We start from the raw sequence: 9,579 nt of genomic DNA on the forward strand, positions 1-9,579 counted from the left end.
AAAGAAACTCAAAAATTGTGAAGGAATAAATAAAAGAATAACTAAAAGTAAAAAACAAGTTAAAGAGAGAACTGAAGAATCAGATGTATCTACTGATATTTTGATTTCATGGGAACAGATTTTTTCAGCTAAAGAGAGAAAATACATGACTATCAATCAGAAAGAAGCTTGTATTTTAGTAACACCGTTTAAAACTAAGAAGGTGATAGAGCAAAGATGCAAGAAGTATAATCTGTTCTATGACACCAGGAAAGCAACAACAGATTTTTGAATGCCAAAGCATCAAAAAAAAAAAAAAGTGAACCAGACTTAATGAAAGTTCCATCAAGAAGTCTTATAGAGACTTTAGAAAATACATCTGAGTACAGTGTGGCTCATAAAAGTAAAAACAAGGAAGATTGCAATGAATGTGATTTACTCATTATCAACCAGAAAATAAAAACACCTAGCTCTAAAAATGAACACATGGGCATTCGAGACTTTAAGAAAAATATCAGGTTGCCATCAAAATTGAAGAAAATTGAAAATCAAGTAGCTGTGTCATTATACAATTGTCAGTCCTCACCAGATTTGTCAAGTGAAGAGAGTGAAACCAAAAAGGAAATTAGAAGAAAAGCTGGAGTTAAGAAAACAGGGCAAGAAATACCAAAAGAAACAGTTGCTCACTTGAGCAAAAACAAAAAAAAACACTACAAGGCATATCATAGTGACTTCAGAATCTGAAACTGAGGAAAGTAACATGGAGTATCATGCTAAACACAAGAAACCTAGGTCTTCTGCTAAAGAAACTCTTCTGAAATGTGGTGTTAGGAATGAGTTTTCAGTTGAGGCAATGGGACCTGATGAAACTAACAAGGGTTCCTTAGAATGTTTACCTGGCATAAATCAGGATGAGGAGTGGAATGAGAAAGAATTACAGAAACTTCATTGTGCTTTTGCATCTTTTCCAAAGCACAAACCTGGCTTCTGATCCAATGTAGCTCTGGTGGTAGGTTCTCAAACTGCTAAAAAATGCCAGAAGAAATACATGGAAGATCCTTGAGGAAAATAATCTCAGAAAAATACCACCAAGAGAAAACAAGCCAATCCCAAAGGTGACACAGACAGTGCTAATAACATGAAGACTGTTCAGATAACCGCCAAAGTGGGAACACTTAAAAGGAAACAACAAATGAGGGATTTTCTGGAACAGATGCCAAAAGATGACCATGATGATTTTTTCAGTACTACACCTTTGCGTAATCAAGGAGTACTGTTGGCAAGTTTCTGGGACAGTCAAGAAGGTGATAACATTCTGCCAGCTATGGACAGAAATTTAGCAACTCCATCAGTTACCTTTCTATTGGCAAAAACTCCTCAATGTCAGCATGTCAGCCCTGGCATGCTAGGCTCTATAAAAAGGAATGATTGTGATAAATACGTTTCTTGGATACAAAAAAAATCATAAAAGTAATGGTGGCATTGCCTGGGCAACGTTAAGAAAAAAAAACATGGCCGGGGATTTAGCTCAGTGGTTTCACCACCTGCTGCGCAAGCTCAAGGACCTGAGTTCAATCCGTGGTACCAAAAAAGAAAAAAAAAGTTGAAACTGTTTCCTCAACCCCAACAAGAAAAATGCTGTTTAACAGAGATTTAGGAGAAAACTCTGGTATTGGAAAACTTTTCACTAATGCAATGGAATCTTTAGATGAAGAAGAGAATTATTTTTCAAACTCTGATTCTGTGTAGAAAAATGTGATTTCCAGGACTTTTATGAAAAAGCAGATGGTGTATTTGTGTCTACACTTAGAGAGTATTTATGTATTTTCTTTATGATGTAGGTTCATATGAAAATGTGGATTCTTTTTTCAAAGGTTTCATGTTTGCATGCAAAGTAAAATATCCTAAAATATTTCCCATTGTTTCAACTTACCAAAAATGTAAGGAAAATTGTTTTGTGCAGACATTTGTAAATATGGTTTATAATACTAAAATATATATAATTAACTCTAAAAAAAAAGAAAGAAAGAAATCAACCAACAACAAATCCTGGCCGGGTTGTGGGAAGAAAGGAACCCTTCTTCATTGTTGGTGGGAGTGCAGACTGGTGCAACCACTGTGGAAATCAGTATGGAGATACCTCAGAAAACTAGGATTAGAGGTCCCATTTGACCCAGCTATTCTTCTGCTGGGTATCTTCCCAAAAGAATTAAAAGCATCATACCACGGTAATACATGTGCACCCATGCTTATAGTGGCAGTTTGTAATAGCTAAAACTTGGACACAGCCCAATTGCCCATCAACTGGAGACTGGATAAAGAAGATGTGGTTTTTTAATAAATGGACTACTACTTAGCCATAAACAATGAGAAACTAGAGACATTTGTAGCTAAATGGATGCTGTTGGAATTTTGATTGGGATTGCATTAAATCTGTATAACAGTTTTAGAAATATGGCTATTTTTATTATATTGATTCTTCCTATCCAAGAACAAAGGATATCTTTCCATTTTCTGATATACTCTTCAATTTCCTTTTTCAGAGTACTGTAGTTTTCCATGTAAAGGTCTTTTATTTCCTTCTTTAGATTGTGAAAGGTTTTGTTTCCTTAATTTCCCTCTCAGTGAGTTTATTTGTGCACAGGAATGCTATTGATTTTTGAGTGTTGACTTTGTACCTAGCTATGTAACTTAATTTAGTTATTAAATCTAGAAGTCTTTTGGTTGTGTTTTTTGGGGGACTTCTATGTAAAGAATCATGTCATCAACAAATAATGATAATTTAACTCTTTCCTTTTCTATCATTATTCCTTATATTTCTTTCTCTTGTCTAAATGCTCTGGCTAAAGCTTCAAGAACTATATTGAATAGGAGTGGTGAGAGTAGACATCCTTGTCTTGTTCCTGATTTTAGAGTGAAAGCTTTCAGTTTTTTTCCATTTAGTATTATGTTGGCTGTTGAGTTTCAGAGATGGCTTTTATCTTGATATAAAGAACATCTATTCCAATTTGCAGTAGGGTTTTTATCATGAACAGGTGTTGGACTTTATCAGATACTTGTTCTGCATCTGTTGAGATGATCATGTGATTTTTGTCTTCAGCTCTGTTAATATGATGTATTACATTTATTGATTTGTGTATATTGAACCATCCCTGCATCCCTAGGATGAATCCTACTTGGTTATGTGTATACCCTTCTTGATGATTTGCTGCATTCTGTTTGCCAGTATCTTGTTGAGGATTTTTACATCTATGTCTATTAGGGAGATTGGCCTGTAGTTCTCTCTTTTGGTTGGATCCTTCTCTGGTTTTGTTATGAGGGTAATGTTTGCTTTTAGGAATGACTCTGAGAGTATTGCTTCACTTTCAATTTCATTAAAATGTTTGAGTAGTGGCATTAGGTCTTCTCTAAATTTTGTGTAGAATTCAGCACTGAATCCATCAGAGCTTGAACTTTTCTTTGTTGGTAGGTTTTTAATTATATCTTTAATTTCATTGGCTGACATTGGTTTATTTAGAATTTTTATATCTTGTTAATTCAGCTTTGGTAATTCATGTATATCTAGGAATCTGTCTGTTTCTTCTGTGTTTTCCATCTTATCAGAATATAGGTTCTTGAAGTTAAGTATTGATGGTCTTCTGGATTTCTCCAGGATCTGTTGTGATTTCACCCTTTTTATTCATAATTGCATGGATTTGAGTCTCTATTTTCCTTTTTTGATGAGGTTGGCTAAAGGTTTGTCAATTTTATTTAATCTTTCAAAGACTGAATTCTTCAATTCATTGTTTCTTTCTTTCTTTTCTTTTTTTTTTTTTTTTGGTGCTGGGGATCTAACTCAGGTCCTTGCACTTGTGAGGCAGGGGTGGAACCACTGAGCTAAATTCCCGGCCTGATTCATTGTTTCTTTGTATTGTTCTCTTAGTCTCCATTGCATTAATTTCTGCTCTGATCTTTATAATTTCCTCCCTTCTATGAGCTTTGGGCTTGACTTGCTGTTCTTTTTCTAGAAGCTTGAAGTTCAACATTAGGTTATTTCAGCTCACTCTGCTTTTATGATATGGGAATTCCCCACTATAAATTTCCCTTATGGGACTGCTTTCATTGAGTCTCATAAGTTCTGGTATATTGTATTGGCACTATCATTTAATATTAGAACAGGGCTAGGGGTTTAGCTCAGTGGTGCTGCTGCCTGCCTAGCAAGTGCAAGGTTCCAAGTTTGATCCCTGGTATCAAAAAAAAAATTAAAACAAAAAACACACAAAAAATCAAAAATAAAAATAAAACAATATGGGGGAACATCATTTATAATAACACAATGCATTTCCAAATGCTGTTTTTAAATGAGTTTTTTAAAATATTAAAATTTTCAGGCTTGAGGTCTGCAGACACAGTACCAAGGTCGCGAGTCACACAGAACATGCCAAATCAGCCTGTGCCCCGGCAGCAATCCACTGGACAACCCCTCTCCCGCTCCTCTGGCCTCTTCTCTGTACAGCCACCTGGTTCCACACTACAAAGACACAGAGGACACTGGACCGCCAGACCGCTGTACTGGGTAAGTTGGAGCCATCTTCACCTCCCATCAGGACCAGGACTATCTTCAGGGAAAGGGCAGCTGGAACCTGCAATACAACTCTGCAGAGTTCAACCCTACAGGAAGACAGGGAGCTCAACTTGGAATTTGCAGCCAGAAGTCTGCCTGAATCTCATGGGTCGGTGACTAGCTTGCTGAGACTCATTGACTTATATCTGCACACTGCAACCCACACTGTCTATTGTGACAGCAGAGACATTCCCTGAAAGAGGCCCTTCATCTTCATGGTTCTTTTTTATTCCCCAAATTAGTTTCATTATTTTGGTTTCTTTCTCTTTTCTTTTCTTTTGCTCCTCTTGTCTTTAATTTTTTTCCATACTCTTTGCAAATATTTGTTTTTCTCTCCTTGTTTTACTTTTCTTTTCTTCTTTCTTTTCCCTTTCCTTTCTCTCTCTCTTACACTCACTCTCTTGCTCTCCCACATTGTTCACCTTCCCTTTTTGTCCCTGTTTTGGTCCTCAGTCAGAGTTCTTCTTTATTTTCCTAGTATTCTCTTTTTCCTTCTCACCTGTGTCCTCTGACCACACTGCTACCCTTCCCCTACCCTTCTTCCCATCTATCCCTCCCTCCCCAACCCCTTCTAACTCCCCATCCCAAAGGGTAAAGTTGTTATATTGAAGAATTTATTCACTATATGTTGGATTGGTCCTCGATCTTGATTTAAGTCACACAGCTAGAGGTGATAGATTAATAACTACCACAAATTGTCATTCTTTAAGAGGTATTTGATGCTATGGTGTTGCTGATTGTATGACTTGGGCTAAGGTGTTGTGATTGATCTAAACAGTTTTCCTTCCTGGTATAATGAAAATGAGATAGCTTCAGAGTCATTGTAGATTCAAAACCTAAAGAACAGCTATATCTGGAAGACACCTCTGAGAAGCAATCATTCCATAAGGGTTTTAAATACATCAACAAAGATACTTACAATAAACAACTTCAAAGTATCAACCCAGGAACTAAACCAGGGACAGTACCAAAACAAAAATGAGAAGGCATTTAAGCAAGTCACAAACCCAGACTTCCACTCCACAAAAGGCAATTTCTGGGGGAAGTGAGGTGCAAAAGTCTGATGATCAACCACCTGGACACCCTGAACTGATAGCACAGGAAGTAACAAAACAGATGAAGGAGGCTCTAGGAAAATTCAAAGCAGAAATAATTTCCCAGATAACTACAGAGATGGTGAGCAGAGTGAAAGACATGATTAGAGGCTCTAGAACAGAAGCTGATAAAAAAAAAATAGATGAGCTCAGAAACATGCTGGAAGCCATGAATACCCAGCATAAGAAAGAAATGGAAACCATGATTGGCCAACATAAGAAAGAAATGGAATCCATGAAACAGATTCAAACAGATATTCAGGAGATCAAAACCTCCACTGAAAGTATCCACAGCAGATTAAGGGAATCTGAAGATAAAATATCAGATATAGAAGACATGATCATGGTTAGAGACCATGAAAATAGAGATTTCTTAAAAATAGTAAGGGACCATGAGAAATCAATCCAACAACTGCTAGACAATGCAAAGAAGAATAACATAAGACTGATAGGAGTCCATGAAAAAACAGGAGAAAATACAATTGACATAAAAAAACTGTTCACAGAAGTAATAGTGGAAAATTTCCCAGACAGAGGTGGAGAATTGGACACACAGATAAGTGAGGCATATAGAACTCCACCCAGCCAAGATCAAAAAAAATTCTACACCTAGACCTATAATAGTCCAGATCCCAGAAACCCAGAAGAACAAAATTCTACAGACAGTTAGAGAAAAGAAACAAATCAACTACAAAGGAAAGCCCATCAGAATCACAGCAGACTTCTCAACACAAACCCTCAAATCAAGGAGAGCCTGGAGTGAAGTATTTCAAGCCCTAAAAGAAAAGAACTTCCAACCTAGACTGTTATATCCTGCAAAATTATCTTTCAAAATCGATGGGGAAATAAGATACTTCCATGAAAAAGAACACTTGAGAAATTTCATGAACACCAAACCAGCACTACAAGCAATTCTAAATAATATCCTAGAAGAAAGCAATGAAGGTCACAACTCCATGAGACCCCACAGAGGGAAGTCACCAGGCAAGGTAAGACACTAAAGGGAAAGGGGGAAAAAATAAGAAATAAAAAAGCCAACAAAAGTAAAACATCATGACAAGGATAAATTAATATCAATCAATTATAACCATCAATGTTAATGGCCTCAATTCACCAATCAAAAGAAATAGACTGGCAGAATGTATCAAATAGGAAAATGCAACAAGATACTGTATACAAGAAACACACCTAACTCAAAAAGAAACTCATAGACTGAAAGTAAAAGGATGGAAAACAGTTCTCCACGTCAAGGAACCCAGAAGAAAGCAGGGGTAGCAATCTTATTTGCAGACAAAGTAGATTTCAAACCAAAACTAATTAAGAGAGACAAAGATGGTCACCACATCCTTGTGAAGGGAACAATCCAAGAGGAAGAGATGACAATCCTAAATATATATGCACCAAATACAAATGCCCCCAACTATACAAAACAAATACTAATAGACATGAAAATCCAAATAAACACTAACACAATTATAGTGGGGGACCTCAATACCCCACTATCACAAATACACATATCATCTAGACAAAAAGTTAACAAGGAAATTCTAGAACTGAACCAAGCTATTGAACAAATGGACTTAATAGATGTTTACAGAGTGTTCCACCCCACAAAATCGGAATACACATTCTTTTCGGCTGCACACAGGTCATTCTCCAGAATAGACCGCATGCTAGCTCATAGGACATACCTAAGTAAATGTAAAAGAATTGAAATTACCCCCTGTATATTATCAGACCATAGTGAAAATTGGAGATCAATAACATAAGAAACCGCAAAACCCCAACAAACACATGGAAACTGAATAACACCCTCTTGAACAAGCAATGGGTCACAGAAGTAATTAAAGAAGAAATTAAACAGTTTCTATAAGTAAATGAAAATGCCAGTACAACATACAGGAATCTATGGGACGCAATGAAAGCAGTTCTAAGAGGGACATTCATAGCAGTGAATGCCCATATTAGGAAAACAGAGAAAACTCAGATAAATAGCCTAATGCAGAACCTCAAGCTCCTAGAAAAAGAACAGCATAACGAATCCAAAGCTCGTACAAGAGAGGAAATTATAAAGATCAGGGCAGAAATCAATGCAATGGAGACTAAGAGAACAATACAAAACATCAATGAATCAAAGAGTTGGTTTTTTGAAAGAATAAATAAAATCGAAAAACCTTTAGCCAACCTTATCAAAAAAAGGAAAGAAAAGGCACAAATACATGTAATTAAGAATGAAAAGGCTGAAGTCACAACAGATCCAACAGAAATCCAGAGGATCATCAATACCTACTTCGAGAACTTCTACTCCAATAAAATGGAAAACACAGAAGAAATGGGCAGATTCCTAGATACATACAAATTGCCAAAGTTAAAATGAAGAAGATATAGAAATTCTAAACACCCCAATTACAATGAGTGAAATTGAAAATGTAAGAAAATATTTACCAACAAAGAAAAGCCCAGGTCCGGATGGCTTCACTGCTGAATTTTACAAGACATTTAAAGAAGAACTAACACCATTACTCTTTAAACTCATAAAGGAAGTTGAAAGGGAAGCAATACTTCCAAATTCATTCCTGGAAGCAAGTGCTACTTTGATTTCAAAACCAGGGAAAGACCCAACCCAAAAAGAGAACTACAAGCCAATCTCCCTAATGAACATAGATGCAAAAATCCTCAACAAGATACTGGCAAACAGAATACAGAGGGTCATCAAGAAGATTATACACCCTGACCAAGTCGGATTTATCCCAGGGATGCAAGGATGGTTCAACATTCGTAAATCAATAAATGTAATACACCATATTAACAGAGTCAAGGACAAAAACCATATGATCATCTCAATAGATGCAGAAAAAGTGCTGACATGAGCACTGTGTCTTGAGAGAGAGTGGACCCTTTGGATGGGAAAGCACACTTCTCCCTGTGCCTGCTGCATCTTAAGCATCTACACATTTGCCGAATTAAAACTTCTGATTTATCAAACTCTAACTTCACAGGCAGCTTTTCTGGTTTCTCATTGCTCTTCCTAAGGAGCACACAGATAGATGTGTTCCACTATGAAAGGAAGGGGCCACGGGGTCTTCTCATCAGAGGGGGCGGTTTGGCTTATGACCCTAGCATTGCGACCTCACTTCCTTGGCGACAGGTCCAAACAGAACTCGGAACCCTGGAGTCACTGGGCACCACAGTCCAGCGACGGCTGCCTAACAGTCACTTGGCTGGAGAGAGTCAGCAGCGATCATGCTGTGCTGCTTTCCCAGGCCTCGAGGCCGCAGCAACAGGACCCCGCACAGGGAAAGGACTTGGACGCAAGTGAGAGGATGGATGGCTAAGTCCCCATGCTTCAGGCCACTCACCAGGAACTACCTGGCCATCAGGGGCAGCCCAGGGCGGGTCTTACCAGACCCAGAGACCTGGGGACCTGAGATGAGCGGGAGCCCAGGGCAGATCTCCCTGGACCTGGACACCAGACACTTGGGGCCACCGAGTCCAGGACAGGTCCAGTCAGGCCCGGCCACCACTGTGAGTCCCCTGTATAACTCCCGCCCTTCTTCCTCACTTTGAGGAGGGTGGGGGACGAGGTCATGAGGGAGGCTCCTCCTGGGCAGGGGCAGGTGTGGGAGGCTGGGAGCCCGGGGCCCTGGCCTGTGCTACGCTGGCTCATGTTTTGGTATTTACACTTGCCCTTATTTCTTGGTTTTATATAAATAATAGAACTAGCTTTTAAGAAAACTTAAAATTTTAGTGTTTAAAAGGGTCAGCGTGGTGGCCTGAAGTGCTTTCTCCCTGTGTGCGCCCATCCCCAGAGCACTGTGCTTGGTGGCTCCTGCTCATGCCCCTGGCCACTGCTCCTCTCGTGTCCCCACAGGCACCTGGCCTACAGGGTTCACACCAGTGCAG

At 38.5% G+C, this 9,579-nt stretch overlaps 1 pseudogene; it reads left to right on the plus strand.

Annotated features, from left to right (window-relative positions):
• Positions 1-310: 310 nt before the first annotated feature.
• Positions 311-9,011, plus strand: LOC147824426 (mis18-binding protein 1 pseudogene; annotated as a pseudogene).
• The last annotated feature ends 568 nt before the right edge of the window (positions 9,012-9,579 follow it).

Source organism: Heterocephalus glaber, unplaced genomic scaffold (genome assembly GCF_053883595.1).
Source record: "Heterocephalus glaber isolate CG9 unplaced genomic scaffold, H.glaber_assembly_v1.0 deba00001543, whole genome shotgun sequence".
Classification (NCBI taxonomy): domain Eukaryota; kingdom Metazoa; phylum Chordata; class Mammalia; order Rodentia; family Bathyergidae; genus Heterocephalus; species Heterocephalus glaber.